Below are 18,730 nucleotides of genomic sequence, written 5' to 3'. Positions count from 1 at the left end.
CTGTACTTGATGCTATTTCAAACTCTTCTGACGCGCCTCAAAAAGTCGTACTCGAAAGTACAAGCAGACGATTTAAGTAGATCTTAAAGTATAATGGTAGATATTAACGGACGGTCCTCAAAACAAAAACACACCGACGTAATAACTCATGAAAATATAAGTAAACAAATCAACGATGAATTTTCTGAATTGCTAAATCTTACAAATGTAGATCCAAACGAAGTGGTTGCATATCAAGAATGCCAAGGAAAATTAAAAATAAGCAATCTTTCATTGAAATATATTATTGTTAAAGTTAGCAGAATTACTGAAAATAGCGTAGCTGTGCTTGATAGCAGGTGAAAAATTAGGCCTGGTTTTGTTATGTCAACGATATCAGATAGTATTCTTGATCGAGTTCATCGATCCGGTGATACAATGACTGGTTCTCTTAATATGTCTAATAATGAAATTACTGATCTTGGAGAACCAGAATCAGACAATGACGCCGTAACGAAGAAATATATCGATAATGAAAACCTTTCGGTTAATAATGAAATTGCCGCATTTAAAACTGATTATGGCAATCATGTACAATTGTTTATAACTTTTCGTAGAAACATGAATAGATCCATTAATGAATGTTTTGGAAGCCTACCAGTCATCGATATTAAGCTCGTTGACATAAAAAAAATACCGACAGTGTAGTATACGGGGTCGCGTCTGGACAAGAATTATGGTCACCACTTAATAAATCTATCAAACGCTGCGGTTACCGGTATATACAACCTCGTAGTACTTGGCGTTACAACATTTACGATATCTACCAGAACTTCACGGCGTTATCCACTGACTCCATCAGGTGGATCTCCTGGATTTATGTTAGTGATGTTGGAGAAAAACGGCGAGAAACATTTACTGTGGAACCCCGAAGAAAAAACTCTGCTTGATTTACTATTGGTGTGTTGAATTAGTCGACAAATTACCATCCTATTAAAAAATGAGCATTCCGATCAACGTTCAACATTATCGATATAATCAAGTACGTGAATGGCAACAAAAAAAAATATCGTTGACGAATACACAGTAAAAGTAAAAAAATATCGCATACGTTACGTTGTCGTTGACATAATTGTTTATTCAGCGTCTGCTGCAACAACGATTTTCGTTGTTCTAAATATCATCGCAAGAAATATAACTACGTGCACAAATGCAAAACTGCATGATTATGTATTAAAATGACATATAGCAACGCTAGCATACTCCAGATTATCCACGGAGATATCGGAAAGTCTTAATGATGAAGCAATGTCAGATTTTGAGTTCACGGAGATGATTAAAATCTACAAAGAAGCAATAACTGCGATAGAATCCACGCCTGATTTATAAAATAGGACTTTACATAATGTCAACGCCGAACGAGTTGCTGAAATAGATTGTAAATAATACAACACCGTTGAAAACGACGATGATATCAGTAAGTTCAACGAATCCTGAATTCAGTTTTAACTTTCCAACTGCAATTCCAATAAGCGAATTAGCGTTAGCACAATTACGAGTATATTACAGCTGGCCAAATATCAGATCAAAATCATTTGGTGGATTACTGTAGAAGAATTCTCTTGTAGTTGCAAATAAAAATAAACCAGATGGACCTCCCGACTGGCAGGTTGTAGTATACCCACGGGCACTTAACAGACTGAATCAATCAATGATGAATTCCAGCCCAGAATAAAATCTATACCCGAAAAAGAATCAAAAATAGCTATCGCTGGTCATGAAACAACTTTATCAGCTGCGATAGATATAAATTCTACAGATTACGTCGTTGATATTTATTCTTTGCCGGTGAGATTTATGTTAGGATGGCCTGAAATAGCACCACCAACACTGCAACAACGCCTCAGCCAGAACGATCTGATTATGTTTCAGATAAACAATCGTATTGGGAAAATATCCCAGTTTGTGAAAACAATACGATATGGAAAGACATAAAAGCTAATCCGAACGGTAGTATATTACAGCACATCTATAATCGAATAGGGTGGTTGTATGGAATACTCCTGGGAGGAACGTGGTAAAAAAACATCAGATATATTTTTTATGATATTAATCACGTACACAAACAACATCGAGAAAAATTACGTCAATTACTCACCAAGTATCTTTTTTACGTGACGTTTACAAAAATAAATGAGGAAATTATCAAACAGATAGAAATATTGAATTAGATTACATTTGACCTAGAGTGTTATGCAAGCGGTAATCAAGTCAGAAGATAAATAAGCTTTCATAAATGAATATTCAACTACAGAAGCAGATCTACCACCATTTAAATTTCCTGGATTTAACGCTGCCGAACTAAAGAAATCAGTCAACGATATCATGAATGAATAATTTCCTAAAATACTGGAAGAGTGTAAAAAATACCACAACCAGAAAATATTCTCTGATATAACAATAATCGATACTGCGGTGGTCACCATATTTCACCAGGAATTGTAAATATAACTTCAACTATTGCGGTCAATCTTGCATGTGATGTAATTGATGGCAGTTGTCAAGTTGATATTGAAAAAATCAAATCAAGCTCAGCAAGGATATATTCTTTATACTTTTGCACCGCAATTACCTCCTGGATATTTGATCATGCAAGAATCGATCAATCAAGTTTATCTATAACGTCATAATCCGCTATCATTGCGAATACATTTCAAACTAACTGACCAGTCCGGACACATGCTCGAACTGCGACAAGGAGTATTAAATTTAAAACTGTATGTTAGATAGCAGAAATTTTCTGAAAGTTACAGAATTATTGTAATAATTTTTAATTTAAAAAAGTTATTTCTGAATTTTTGGTTTTTTTGTTGAATTTTATTTCGCCTATTTTAGTCGATTTGTCAAAGAAAATCAGTAAACTTTATTTTTTTTCCTTTACGCGAAAACCCCTGCGGTTCTGTAATGAATTTTGGCATTTTTCGATAAATTCTCAAGCAACACATCACCCAATGACATTTTTTATGTGATTAGTGTCTGATTTTTTCCTGATTTGTACCATATTTGCGAGTAAAAATGAATATTTATCGAAAAATGCCAAAATCAATTAGAGAACTGCGGAGGTTTCAACTGAAGAAAAAATGAAATTCCATTGATTTTCTTTGGCAAATCGACCAAAAATCAAGTTTTACATAATAAATAATTATTTAAAATAAAAAATATTTCAGTAAAAATAAACTGTAGAAATGATGAACGGTTATTATTGTTGTTAGTCCGCTCTGAATCGAACACAGTATAGATCCATATTATTTATCGTATTTCTATAACATGGATGTCATTGATTTCTCAGCGACACGAAAACAAGAACTAGTACAACATCATCCGGCGCTACCAAATTCCATCAGAGCAATTATCTTTGCTCCTTCTAGGCCTGGTAAGACGCAATTGCTACTTAATTTTATAATGAGATGGCTCAAATGGGATAAGTTGTATTTAGTAGCTCCGTCAGTTGATGATCAACGATGTTACAAAGTTATTAAAGATTTTAATGAAAACGCAAAATTGCTAGACGAGGACGGTAATGATATTATTAATTTTATCACCCATATTGATGAAGCCTAATGTGTAGATGACCTCGATGGATTTATTAATAATTTAGTAGCATACGATGATGCAATGCTGGGAAAACAATCAAATCCAGCAAGAATATTTTCTCGTGGAAGACATAAAAACACCATGTTATATATGTTACTCTGCGATATACACAAATACCTAAAGTGATCAGAGATAACTGTAATAGTTTAGTTGTGTTTAATGGAGTCGATACACATACTCTGCTAAATATTCATCAGACTTGTTGTAGTGGGGATATGGACATGATTAAGTTCAAAAACTTCTTTTCAAAAGCACAATCTTTGGAACACGGATTTATAACAATAAATTTGCATCATCCTCGATCACGATATTGTATAGGTCTTGATAAAATATTTGGCTTAGAGACTGATTTAATTACTCATACATTTACAGCAGCAGTGGAGATGCCGACCACACATGAGTGTCCGGCGGGTAAACTTACACACGTACTTGAAGAAAACGATGACGACAAAATAAAGTAACAAAATAAGCTAAACCAATTAGAGAAAATCTCAAAGTCAGAGGCTTGACGTTATTGACCCTATTTATTTCGTTTCACAGGAGGCCTTATTTTTCCAAAATGGACCTCATAAAAATGGTCTGTTCACCTCCTCTGCTGCTAAAAGTAACATGTGTCCAACTGTTTGAGCTGGTAGTGGAAATGACTGAAATATTTACAGCACACACTGACAGCAGACACCATCATCTCTGACCGATCAAGTGACTAAGTGAGTGTAAGGACAACATCAGCATAAAAGGTCACCCATGAGCAGCCAGTCCAAGCAAGTACAAAACAAATAGCCACTACATGAGTCAGTAGTTATCCGGGATCATCCTAATATTATATTAAATAAGAGGCAAGACCAGATGTCATTTGAGTGATAGAGCTTTGAATTAGGAGAAAGGATGTTTCTTAGCAGAATAATTTTACACTTCATTGATTAGTATTAAAACATGTCCATGCCAGTGCATAGCATATCGACGGATTCTAAAACGTCTTGGGCTGAACGGAAAGCATATCGGAACCGCAAGCGTAACACGGTAGAACAGATGGGTTCGGGTGATATATAATGATGACTTAGATGTCATCATCTACGTGTTACATCTCAAAGTTTACCTAAAATTTCATACTTGTTTCAAGATGCCCGAGTTAGTTAATATTGAAACACCCGATAAGCGGCAATTTATTTCCATATGACCGATATACATGATATATTTATGATTTTTGGTAGATTATAAGGAAATATTTCATGAGTCAGGTTCAAATATGTTTATGACACTGATGGTGAAGCCACGAGCGACAATTCAAAACGTTTCGACTTCATAAACAAAATATTTCCTTATATCTACTCAGAAAATAAGTATATTTACCAACAATTATGCATTTTAAGGCTAAATCAGTCGATTTGCAGGAATTAATTTTTCTAATTCGTGTCAATGTGATTAATGGTTGCATTGCAACATCGATAAGAGACGTTCCTAAATTTTACAATAATTTTAGGACAGCGAATGTTTACAAATTTAGATTGAACATATAATGCCACAGATTGTGTATTGTTTTGCCAAATTAATGAGAATAGGAAGAGATTTATTTCCGTTAACACATTTCTTACGTGGACTGATATACTAAACATTGCTGGGGTGAGAGTACCGGCCCAACAGACTTCAGAGCGTAACATAATTTGTTATGCACATTTAATTTATATTGTTTGTTAGTTAGCGTTTTAATTTGATTATTTCATTACAAGCGTTTGTAATGTAACATTGTATGTTGGACTTAACCTCGTCCAAAATCAAGTTTATTTTCTACTTGACCTCATTTATATATTTGATATTCTGTAAACAACTAATACATACCTAACATATTCTCTATATAAATGGGTTTAATATTATTCTCATTATTAATGGAAATAACCATGTTTATTTTAGTCTGGGTCTAGGTTATTGGGATTCCACTGGCATACCTGACATAGTCCAGGTTATATATTATAATTTTAGTAACCAACTTTCTAATTATAAGTAATATTTTATTTTGTAAACATTCAGAGGTTTCTAGAAGGTTATGTTCCTTTAGGTCATAGTTTCTTTTTGGAAAATGGTAACTGTGACCTGAGGTCACTGGAAAATTATTAATTTGTGCTTTAACATCCGAGTAGGATTGAATTATTGTTGTGTTCAGTATTTGGTTTAGAATTATTTAAATTATTTCTTCTCTGGGAATACAAAGTGCTCTGATAACATTCGTGGAAATATAGACGAATTTATTCTGAAATTTCAAATAAATGTTTCTTCTTGGATTGTATTATTGTGCTCCAACAAAAGAGTGTTGACACATCAACACTTTCCGAACCATCACATACATATCAACACTTTCAGCGTTGGTCTTAATTTGGATTTCCAAGAAATTTATTCAGAACTTAAATTATAAGGACTTGTGAGCAGTAAAACAAAAGGTGGTTTTTGGCTTAAAGACCCTATTCTTCCCAGAACAAATACAAGGTTTTACTTTTTCCATATTCCACGGACCTTTACCCTTTTACTGTAGAAAAATATATCGGGGCGACTATGGGCTCGAAGTCAATGCTTAGGATAATGGAACTTTATTGTGAAAATCATCGTTGTCGTGAAAAATAGGGTCTTTGATTCAGAAACCCGCCTTTGTTTTACTACCGACAAAGCGATATTAAAACTTTAGATACATTTATCACATTTAAACGTCAGATAAAACATCAGATAAAATGTCAGATTAAACAATAAACCTCATCTCCAATTATAAGCGTATCGACTAATGTTATCAGAAGTGTTTTATCATCTTGTTGATACAAGTAAAACAGAATTTTCCCGTTTTTTCTGCTGCACTCAAACAACTCTTTCATCTTCATTTTATTAAGCTGATGCTTACTATCAATACAGTACACCTTTGATCGGTCAAGATCAATTGTTATTTTTGTGTATTTCTCTTGAGTGATAGGATCATGAAAATTACTGATTTTTGTCTGATAATATTTTTGTAAGATCATCAAGCAGTTGAAATATTGACTTTCGTCTGTCCTAACAAGTAAAAGTTTTAACTTGTCAAATCCACCTTTGAAACATAAACCTTATACTCCATCGGTAATTGTAATGGTAAGTGGTTTGTTCTTTAAGATTATTTGTTTTATTTTGCTACTTTTGTTTTCTGTTTTTGTTAACGTTTCCGTTGTATTATTTATTATTTTAGGATAACATTTATATTTCTTTTGATGACAACTCATAACACAATCAACCTGACATTTTGTTAGGTATGTCTTTTCATACTTACTCACCCGGATCGGTAAGATATCGGTCAACATACTATCAATCACACGAACCTCTCTGATTAGGTCGTCCATATCCTATTTCACTCCGCGCAGATACGACCGTATTTGATCAAGCAGTTTATTGTAAGCATTGACCGCGGTTTTACAAGCTGACTTTTTAGTTTCAAAACAAGGTTCAATCATTGTAATTGCCGCTGTTAGTGTGACGCCTGATATTATCAGCAAAAACGGATTTAAAGTTACTCCACCTGACACAATGCCAGAACTAGTTAGCGCAATTGGGATATATGATATTACCTTTACGCGCCAAAGTTTATTGCGGTATTTTTGTAATACTGCATTAGAATTTTCATTATCTGGAAGAGCCTTTGACACGTGGTTGAAATGTATTACTTGCCGTTTCATTATCTGGAAGAGCCTCCAACACATGATTGAAATCAATCACTTGTCGCTTCATTATTCTACCATTCTTCAGTAAATGTATTTTCTGCTGCAACTTTATCCAATAACAAATGAAACTTGTTGTTTACAGGATCAGCGATAGTATATATGTACTTATCACATATAGCCGAAGAGATATCATTATCTTTTTCTCTTTAGATGCATCAAATGATGAAATAAAAGATCGTTCGTAAACAGGGCTAAAATGTGTTGGCATATCAGTAATATCATTAACTCGACTATTAAATTCATTTTCGTTTTCCAAAATATAAGGAATTACTCTACTAAGATCCTTAAAACTGAAATTTTAAGTAACAGATATTGTCTAATAATTGCATATGCTGTGTCAAACTGATAGTCCACGATTATCTCCGATATCTATATCGTTTACTGGTAAGTTTAGATACCTGTCAATTAACTCTTTTATATTTTTAATATTTTGGTTCGATTAATATTTTTTTCAACTTCAACACTATATTTTCCTAATTTGATCTTATCAAGTATATGACTATCAATACCAAATTGTGATGCCAGTACCAAAGTACCACCAATCCAAGTTTTAATTGTATGATCATCAAAAGCTGTTACATAAACCTTACGTAATATTTCTGTCATCTCATCTAACATTTGATAAAACAAATTACTTTCTGCAATAGTGTATGATTCCAATCGTGACTCTACTTCTGAAACTACACTGAGTGCAGCATTAATCTGTGTCACATGGTATTTATTTTTTTCTTCACGAGTCTAAAATAAGCTGACGTTAGCATGTCATTATCAACATGTTCATCTGCTATTTCAAATAACATCCCTTTATCACGATAGTCGTAATGCATGAAATATATGGCGTTTAGCAAATGAGTTTTTTAAACTTGCAATATTTTGTTAATCTTTTTTGTGCTTCAACTAGTTTGCCAAGTTCATCATGAATTTTCTTGATTCGTTCTTGTTCTATTTTTGTTTTACTTCCGTACGATTTTGATTAAATAAGATCTGATCTGTTAATTAAAAGTGAATTTTCTTTGTCAAGCTGAAGCAACGTGTTTGACAGCAACTTTTCAATTTTCAATCGCTCTTCCTCATAATAGCTAGGTTAGCAGTTTATATTTAATTTAATTTAATTGTTTGTCTGATTATTACATTTTTTATTCCATTACATGCTTTTGTAATGTAACATTGTTTTCTGGATTTGACATTGTCCAGAATTTTAGTTCAGTTCTGTTTGACCTGATTGATGTATTTTACTTTTTATTTTCGATGTAAACAACTAATAATAGAAACACTGTATCTAGTTGCTGACCTTGTTCCAAAGTCAGTGACAGATTTGGTAAACAGCTTTGATTAATTTTTTCATATCTTTCTCAGAGTGAGAAACATTAATTTGAGTAAAGGTCATACCTAGACTACGTGATATAAAGCACGTGTCAAATGGTAACAAACTTCTATTTTTTTCTCACAAGTATGAACTTTTGACACTCATCCGGCAAACTCTATTTTGTGTCTTACGTAGTCGTATAATTGATGTTATGATAAAAATTCTATTAGTCGTGCTTTGATATCTGACAGGTATAGTTGTATTATGTTGTGAACAGTTTGGGCTGAATTTTATTTTCTTCAAATTGATGAATTCAAGTGATAATTTTCTCTTGAAATGCAAACGTGCTCTGATATAATTCTTGGACAAAGACGATCACTGGAATATATGCGGAATTCAAAACTGAAATAATATTTTATGTGATTCAACAAGAGACTGTTGACACATCAGTACAACGCTGACTATTACACACGTCATCGTCTTCCATCTTTATTTTCATCGGGATTTGAACTGAGATTCACTTATAACTTTTCATTGATAGGACTTGTTTTTTAATTCTTGGATTACTTTTTAATTTAAGTTGTAAAACCGTAGGTTCATTTTTCTCATTGTTTATTTTGTATTCTAGAGAAAAAGAGTATTTGTTAAATTTTACAAAGCTAGTTGTCTTCACTCTTTTCTGTTACTAATTTTAAGAGCATAAACACGTAACAACTGATTATATCAAATTCTGAAAACTTTTTTAGTTGAGGTCCTCTCATTCCTGCAAATCTAACAAAGTTGTCCTAGTTCTCATCTCTACCAGATGAATTTAAAGTTAATTTGTTCATTCTATCGATCGTATTTGCTGCGCTTGCCTCATTAGCACTTTCTGGGTCTAGCTGATCAAAATCAGCTATTGCGATTTCAGTTTTATAAAACTCTTTTGCAACTCTGATCGATTGTGAGACTCTTGACATTTTTAATTTTATATGATTATATAATAATCGTTAACATACATTAGGTCGTCAACAGTATATATCTGAAACATAGTTAGTCCAGGATAATGACTTAGCATTGACAATATCAATCCGGAAATACGGGTATTTGTCAACAGCAACTGCAGGATCAAGTGTATGTTGTTGAGAAGTACTAACATAAACACATGTTACATCATATAGTGTAGTCCAGGTTGAATTATCGGTACATCCTTCTAATCGCCAATTATAAATTCGTCCGACGTTGACATTTAGTCGACCTCGTATTTGAGATTTCCATATTTTGACAGCCGCTGAACACTGTATTTTGATCCAGAAGTTAGAAGTTTCTCCGTTAGTTATCCACTGTTCCCCTTCTGATATACCGCTGTTAAACGCAAATGCATAATTTTATTTTTTTCTGATACTGTGTTGATGCAATTGCAATAAAACCTCAACGATTATTTGTTGCGTCTACGAGATGTGGGATGTGACCGAAACTATTTTCAGCTCGTTTGTTTTTTTGCTGCCACCATCTGCAGCAACAGTCTACGTACTGTTTATTTATAAGATTAGATGCAGCAACAGGTATATACCTAGAAGTTATCTTATTGGCAACCATGTCGATCGCACCTGTCATTGTATCTCCTGTTTTTTTTAAAGATAAGCATCATCCGCAGCTGTAGTTGCAGCAGCAATATCTTTATCAACATACAGTTTATTTGTCAGGTCAGAATCGCTGGGAGATGTATACGTTGTTGTCATTGCTGACGAGCCTATGTTTAGTGCGTTAGTCATTGTGTCGCCGGATTTTAACACAAAAGTGTCCTTTACAAAATTTAACGTATGTCACAAAGGTGTCGTCTGTCAATAATGTGTTGACAAGTTGAGTACCAATTTTTAGTTTTCCAGCCATATTTAGCGATCCAGTCATCACATTCCCGCTAAGTTTTAGATATTTTGTCAACGCGGTGTTAAGTTGATCGTAAGATACTGCATCTGTTGCACTTGGTGGAAAATTTGATGTTAGTGTTGTTATCTTGCCGTTGTTAGTAAACACAAGTGTACCAATTAATGTCTCCAGTTTTATTTACTTTTGTTTGATAAACTAGATTAAGTTGAGATACATTTTGATTTGCTGGTGGATAATCAGTTTCTAAATTTATTATTTTTCTGCAGGTCATATTGATGATACCAGTGAAAGGTAACTTATTATCATCAACATGCTTAAGCTGAGAATACGTTACAGCTTGTGTATTATTTAAGTTAGCAGAAGGGTATGCCGTATCCAGATTTATTATTTTATTAGCTGTCATGTTTATTGTTCCGGTTATTGTTCCGCCGCTCAACGACAACTTTTTATCATCGACCATTTTAAGCTGGGCATAACTTACAGCTTGTGTATTATTAACGCTGTGACGTGAATATTTTGTTTCCAGTTCTAGCAGTCGCTGACCGGACATACATAAGTTACCTGTGTTTGTATCCCCGCATTGTTTGAGATAATTTGTTAAATATGCGCAGCTGCATTTGTTTTTATTTTTTCTTCTGTTGAGCTTCCGATTGACGTACCAAACTTTGTGTCATAGCTCATTCATATTATTAACCGCATGATAAAATTTAACATTTACTCCGCGATAAAATTTTACCTTGACCGCTTGATAAAATTTAGTTTTATAAAATGTAGTTTAATTTAGAATGAGCGTAATTAACTTTGATATGGAGGGATTAATCAAACATCAGCATAACCACAGCCTACCAGATTGCCATTATCTGATAGTAAGCCGAACCGATTTGGCCAAAACTAACCTGCTGATGAATCTGTTATTTAACGACATTTTTAACTAAAATTGGATATATATTTACTCAAAAAATCCACAACAGGATAAGTACGAACTGCTTAGCGAATATAACGATCAACCAAAAATGAACTTGACGTTGGCGACGACATTTTTGTTATAAAACAACCGCAAGATCTTATTCCAGTTGCCGAATTAGATTCCGACCAACGTAAGGTAATCGTGTTTGGCAATATTCCAATAAGCAACTCTGAGATCAACAAGATAAAAGCGTACTTCTCGTTATTTAGCACAAGGTTTCTATAACATAGATCGATTTATGAGAAGAAACACCGGCTGTTTTATATTATTTGCTGAACTTGAAAACGTTGACATACAAACGTAGCACGAGATCAGTACGGAGACGTATCAAAATATAAATTTGCTGAGCTTTATCATACCGCTGCTTCTCAGGGTAAACACCGCTTTTTCTTGTTTGACAAGTTAGCACGATACCCTAATAAGATGTTCCGATGCGGCATAGATAAGTTTCTCGACTGTAATCGTAGCGCGCGAACTGCTTAGGAGTCTGCGAAAATGAATATAATCAATATCTATAAAAATGGACACTAAAAAAATCGAACATCTAAAGAAATTTCTTACTGCGAGATCCGCGATTAAGAAGAAGGTCGAGCAAGAACGTCGAAGACTTTTCAGAAAAACAGCAGAAGAATTTGCTAAACATTTTAAGCCGGTTACCGAAGTTGTACTTGGCAAGCAACATGATATTTCTGAGCTTTCACCAGAATAAACTGAATAAAAGCAAAAAAATTTACGTGGTCGACTAGAAGAAGGACAGACAAATTTATTGAACTAGTTGGAGATCCAGCTGCACGACAAGCTGCGCTATTATGAGAAATTTAAAAAGTTGACCAAGCAACAAAAGAGCAATTAAGGTTTGAAAGAGAAAAAGAGCGATGAAAACAACAGGAACTAAATGTCAGAAAAGAACACATTCGAAAAACGATATTAGAAAAGCAATAAATGTTTAGATGGTGAACTTTTAGATTTAGAACATGATGTATTTAGATCCGTAAAAATGGTTAGGATAACAGATATATGAAATTTGGAAGATGATGTAGTTAAACAATACATCGAAGCATTAACAGATATAAAATTAATAAACGGATCCGAGTATCATGATAATATCTGTAAGTCTAAAAATTATCATTAAGTAGTTAATCATGTTAAATAATAAAGAAAACTTATAGCTTCTGATACGTATAATAATATCATATATAACACAGGAAATGCACTTTAAAATTGCACTGCAACACCAGTCTGATTATAATTGCTAAAAAAACGTATAATAGCACCACCAAAAGAAGAAGAAATACCAACAATAACAGGTTTTGGTGTAAAAATATTTGGTTCTCAAGCTGAAATAGTTGATCGACTAAGACTGCTTATATCATCAAAAGAAGCTGGAAATCATAGTACATAAATCGACAACGAAATCGTAGAAATACTTGATCATTTGCGATCAAACTGATCTCTAACAACAGACGAGTATTACTACACAACGATCCTACTCGTTAAATTTTAGATTTTTATCTGCAAATCAAGAACAAATATGTTATCAACAACATTGCTACTTCACTCATCTCAAACTATGTCCGACAGCTCAAACTTTAGTGTTATTATAATCCACCGATTGAACTAGATCAAAAAGTACAAAGTACGAAATCGGACTAATTTCAGCTACTGCTTGGCATGTTATCGCCAACGTAAAAACCGACGTCAACGATGACTTTACATTTCAATCAGGCGCTTGGATAACTGTTAAAATTCCAAAAGGCGCTTTTAACGTTACCGACCTCAAAAAACAATAAAATCGTTAATAACAGCAAGCGGCGTAAAATCCTATAATTTTGAACTTACTTCAAACTATAACACGTTACGCGCCAAATATCACTAAAAATAATGTACACTCACTTGTCGTCGAACAGGAAAAAGATCTTGAGATTTCCTGTTTGTTTCAAAGGGCCATTAGTGAAACTGAGGACACAGAATTACCTGTTTATTATTTCATTAAAAATGGGATTCTTATGAGAAAATGGAGACCTCCCGATGTACCTGCTGGTGACGAGTGGTCTGTGAACTATCAAATTATAGTTCCAAAATCATACAGACAGGAAATTCTTTGTCTGACCCATGAAACACCTTTGGCTGGTCATTTAGGGATTAATAAGACTTATCACAAGATCTTGACTCACTTTTAATAGCCAAATGATACATATCACACTTGTCAAATGGTAGGAAACCACAATCGCAATATACCTAAGGCTTATATGCAACCTATTCCTGCATTTGACGAACCATTTAGCAGCATAATGGTAGAATGTGTCGGTCCCTTACCTAAGACCAAGTCAGGTAACCAATACTTGTTCACCATAATGTGTGCGTCAACAAAATTCCCAGAGGCAATTCCTTTGAGGAATATTAAATCTAAAACAATATTAAACGCTTTAATAAAGTTTTTTATACTCAATTTGGCCACCCAAATCTGTCCAATTTGATCAATGGTCAAATTATATGTCTGGAATATTCAAGCAATTTATGTACGAATTATGCATCCAACAATTCAAATCTTCTGCCTATCACCCTAAGAACCAAGGGGCTTTGGAAAGATTTTATCAAACTTTGAAAACTTTGATTCGGACATATTTTTTGATACAGGTAAAGACTGGGATGAAGGCATTCATTTACTATTGTTTGCTGTTAGGGAATCAGTTCAAGAATATTTAGGATTCAGTCCCTTTGGACTAGTTTTTGCACATACTGTGCGAGGACCACTGAAGTTGTTAAAAGAAAAACATCTTTCTAATCAAGATACCGACATCAGTCTTCTCGATTATGTTTCCAGTTTTAAGTATAACTATAAGTATATGTTAACGGAGTATAATGAGATAGAAAACCAGGTTAATCATGCAATTAATTTAGTTGTAACTGTTCCTCTCAGTGAGGATTTAAGCGAAGGAATGCAATCGGGCTCTATTGATTTTGGAGTAACAAATCTTCGGAATTCAGATATTATGAATAATCTGGACCAGACACTTTCACATTTTCAACAACAAGAAAATAGTGAACTAAAACAGTTATTATTAGAATATGGGCGCTTATTTCCAGATGTTCCTACAAGAACAAATAAAATCTACCATGACGTTGAAATTGTAAATTCCACACCTGTGAAACAACACCCGTACAGGATGAACCCTCTCAAACAGGAATACTTGAAAAAAGAAATTCAGTATTTGCTGAAAAATGATTTGATGCAGCCTAGTAAAGGTGACTGGAGTTCACCATGTATACTTGTTCCGAAACCAGATAATACTTTCCGCATATGCACTGATTATAGATAGGTGAACAGGGTGACTAAAGCAGCTTCATTTCCATCAAAAAGAATCGATGACTGCATTGACAAAATTGAAAATGCAAAGTATGTCACCAAATTTGACCTTCTGAAAGGATTTTGGCAAATTCCACTGACGGAAAGGGCAAAAGAAATTTCGGCATTCGTGACTCCAGATGGACTTTATCAATATAAAGTGATGCAGTTTGGGATGAAAGGTTCTCCAAGAACTTTGCATCGTTTAATGAACATGATTACATATGGTCTAGATAATTGTGATGTTGTCATCATCTACAACGACACCTGGAAAGATCATTTAGCGATAGTTCGGAAATCCTTTGACAGACTCACTGATTCAAGTATGACAATTAATTTTTCGAAACGTGAGTCTTGCCGCGATTGCGTAACATTACTAGGACATGTTGTGGGACAAGGATAAGTTAAACCTATAGATGCTACGGTCAAGCCTATCTCTGAACTCCCTGTGCCTATCAGTAAAAAGTAACTGATGCGATTTTTTGGTATGGCTGGATACTATCGGAAATTTTGTTCCAATTTTTCATAATTGCTGAAGCCCTGAGAAAGGCTATACTTAAGAGTACACCAGTTAAAGGCAATACTTAAGAGTACTTAAGAGTACACCGGTTCTTACAGCTCCAAATTTCAACCAATCGTTTAAACTGTCTGTTGATGCAAGTGATTTTTAAGTTGGATCAGTATTGATTTAAGAAGATAAAAATGGTAATGATCATCCAATTAGATAAGCACCAGAGAAATTATTCCACAATCATGAACGAACGTTTGGCTTTGATATTGACATTACAACACTTTGAAGTTTACATTAGTTCAGCTCCTTCTACGATTATTGTGTTTAGTGATCACAAACCCCTTACTTTTATCGGCTAGATGAAGAACAAAAATCAGAAATTAAGGTTAAGTTTGTTGTTCCTGGAATATAATATTGACATCAGGCATATCAAAGGTAAAGACAATTTAATAGCAGATGCACTTTCACGTGTACAGAAATAGAAATATATTGTTTCATTATACTTTTGTCATTCATGTTGTAGTTTTAACCATATGAATATTTAACCTAGATTAAAAAGAAAGCTCTATTATTATGTAGATATAATTTAATTGTTTGTCTGTTATTTTTTTTATTTTTTTTTATCTCATTACATGTTATTGTAATGTAACAGTGTTTGCTGGACTTGACCTTGTCCAAAATTGAATTCAAATCTGCTTGACCTTATTGACTGTTTTAATTTTTATTTCATTTATGTAAACAACTAATAATAACTCAAAAATATGTTGCTGAAGCAACTCTCAGTGATTCTGCATTGTACTTCTGCCTACTGGTACAAACCTCGAATATTTTCATTGCTAACATGTTTGTTTCCAAATGGAATGTATTACCAAAGGTTTAATTGCCTCTGGCCCTTGCTACGACCAATACAGACAATCAGAGATGTGCACTACAGAGATATGGTATGCAGGTTTATAAAATTATTTTTCCCTGTTGAAAAAGCGCGCCCAGACACAAAACCAAAAATTGTGAGAAACTCACTATGCGGCACTCAATCTGCATCACTAGTAGAATAGGTTTCCCTAGAAGCATTTGTATCAAAATTAGAGGTTTTATATTTGGACACGACTTATTACTGGACAAATCAGTAAAATTCTTAACTGCTATATGATATTGTGTTGCACTATGTCGTTTCTGGTATATACTATCTTAAATACCTTTCCTTTATTCGATATATTTTATTTGACTTAGGATTGAGTAAGTTGTGGTTATTTCCCTTTTAGAGACAGGATGAAAGATAAATATATCCACACTTCAAAACAAGAATTGTTGAAGTTTCATGATGATATTTTTCCAATGTCTCTGAGTGTTCTCAGCGATCACATTAGAGATGAGTCCGACATGATCTGAATGACCTTGCTTCAAATCATCCAATGAATAAAGTATTTCGTCACATATAAAATAGTATCGGTTAATAGACAGCCGATAGGGGGTTTCCAAGCCTGTAAATTTGTCCCCAATCCTCTATCCATTAACAATACTAATAGAAGCTTTTCTTAAGTCATGGTGTGTAATACTATACCAGTTGTAGCTACAATAGCTTGAAAATTTAATCAGTGAATATATTTGCATGAAATAATAGATTAAATGTATGATTTTCTGTCAGTTTCATTTCTGAAAAGTCCATCATAAAAGTGTCATGTGGATCAGGCTCGTTATTCTCTCGATTGCTACAAACGCCTCGCGAACACCTTTATATATCAGGCACAAGCAGCCGTACAAATAGCTTTACGAAAAGTATGTATACAGTGGCCGTGCGAATAGCCTTTACCCGTTAATGTACTCAACAGCCATTCGAATGGACTCGAAAAATTTTGAAAGCCTGAAAATTGGTATCATGCACATACTTTATATCTTCATGCGTGGAGGTATCTGGTTACAATACTTACGAAGAACAGTGGTTAGATTAGCAGAACTGTGCAAAGTGGCAATAACAAAACCTGAATCGGCCTGTTCAGTTTGAGCCTACTTCACAACCTTTGTCACCAGACGGTACGCGGAAGGGAAATTCGAGCATTTATTACAATAGACATTTGTATTGTAATGTATGGAAATTAGAGCATTTATCGCAATAGACATATGTATTGTTGTAAATCTATATGCAATATTTTGATGAAACTAATGACCTACCATACAAAATAACCGGTTCTGATTAGGCAAAAAGAAATATACACGTACCTGTATCTCACCTTGATCAACAACGGAGGAACAATAACTATCACGAGGCTGCTCACGTGACTTAGAAACTATTTCGGACTGGTTTTCAATCCATTTGTAATTTTATGTAGTTTTTGTTCCCAAACTATTAACTTAACCACATCCAATTTCCTTCAGGAAAAATTCCAACCGAAGTACGATCATTTTCACGCACGGTTCCTCATCAAAATGTCCATTGGTTGAATTTGAAATGTTGCAACAACAATCACAGTACTTGTTGAGAGTGAGAATATATCATTGGCCGTTCACATAATAAATGGCAAAAGTAAATGGTTGGAAAAGAAACATATTACTTTCTAAAATAAATGTAACAAAATTATGTTTCCTTTACATTCAATACAACGTAGCGCGTTGCATTCAAATTGAGCAATGCGTTCTTGGCTATATAAAATTTATTATGCTGCAGAATCAACGCGTCTCGTTTGGCCACATGAATATAGTGTTCCTACTCAGAATCATATTTTGAGGTGTATCTGTACTTGTCATAAACATGAACAATTTTGTACGATGGCCTGTTGATTGTCGTCCTCCGTCACACACACACACACACACACACACACACACACACGCACACACACACACACACACACACACACACACACACAGAGACACACACACACATTTGGTGGATATCGCGTTCTCAATATGGAACACCGTACCGAAGACATTAGAGTATACTATCTCGGAACGAACAGAAATACAGTTTATGACGATTATCAGGGATGGTACTGTATCCTTAATTCTAAGAAATATTCAATATTTCAATGCAAGCGAGGATGCACACATTTACACAAATATTCTGTATAATCCATGCAAACTAAGTACACACATAACTATTGACCACATAATGGAAAGTGTAGACAAAGTGACAAAGTAACGTCATGGACAATTGGGAGAGCTGCTATGAATCTTTACACACACACACACAGACACACACACACACACACACACACACACACACACACACATCCAAACTGGCTGCCGATGAGTATATCTTTTTATCACTGCTCCTCCTGAACAGACATTTTATGATGTCTAGTTGGTTAAACAATAACAATATGGTGCTGATATGATATATAAAATGACCGCCAAGGTGACCATCTTACAAGTAGAG

The 18,730-nt window shown here is 34.1% G+C and overlaps 1 protein-coding gene across 1 annotated transcript in view; it reads right to left on the bottom strand.

Annotated features, from left to right (window-relative positions):
* Positions 1-17,627, bottom strand: part of LOC149797245 (digestive cysteine proteinase 2-like) — a 46,237-nt gene extending 28,610 nt beyond the window's left edge. Inside the window, exon 1 of the mRNA XM_089961943.1 lies at positions 17,578-17,627. The gene's annotated coding sequence lies outside the window, so the exon portion shown is untranslated. The remainder of the gene's footprint in view (positions 1-17,577) is intronic.
* Positions 17,628-18,730: the final 1,103 nt, after the last annotated feature.

This window comes from Sinohyriopsis cumingii, chromosome 6 (assembly GCF_028554795.1).
Source record: "Sinohyriopsis cumingii isolate HCF-2022 chromosome 6, ASM2855479v2, whole genome shotgun sequence".
In the NCBI taxonomy this organism is placed as follows: domain Eukaryota; kingdom Metazoa; phylum Mollusca; class Bivalvia; order Unionida; family Unionidae; genus Sinohyriopsis; species Sinohyriopsis cumingii.
The sequence above is the reverse complement of the archived record's forward strand: the minus strand, read 5'-3'. Positions and strand labels throughout refer to the sequence as shown.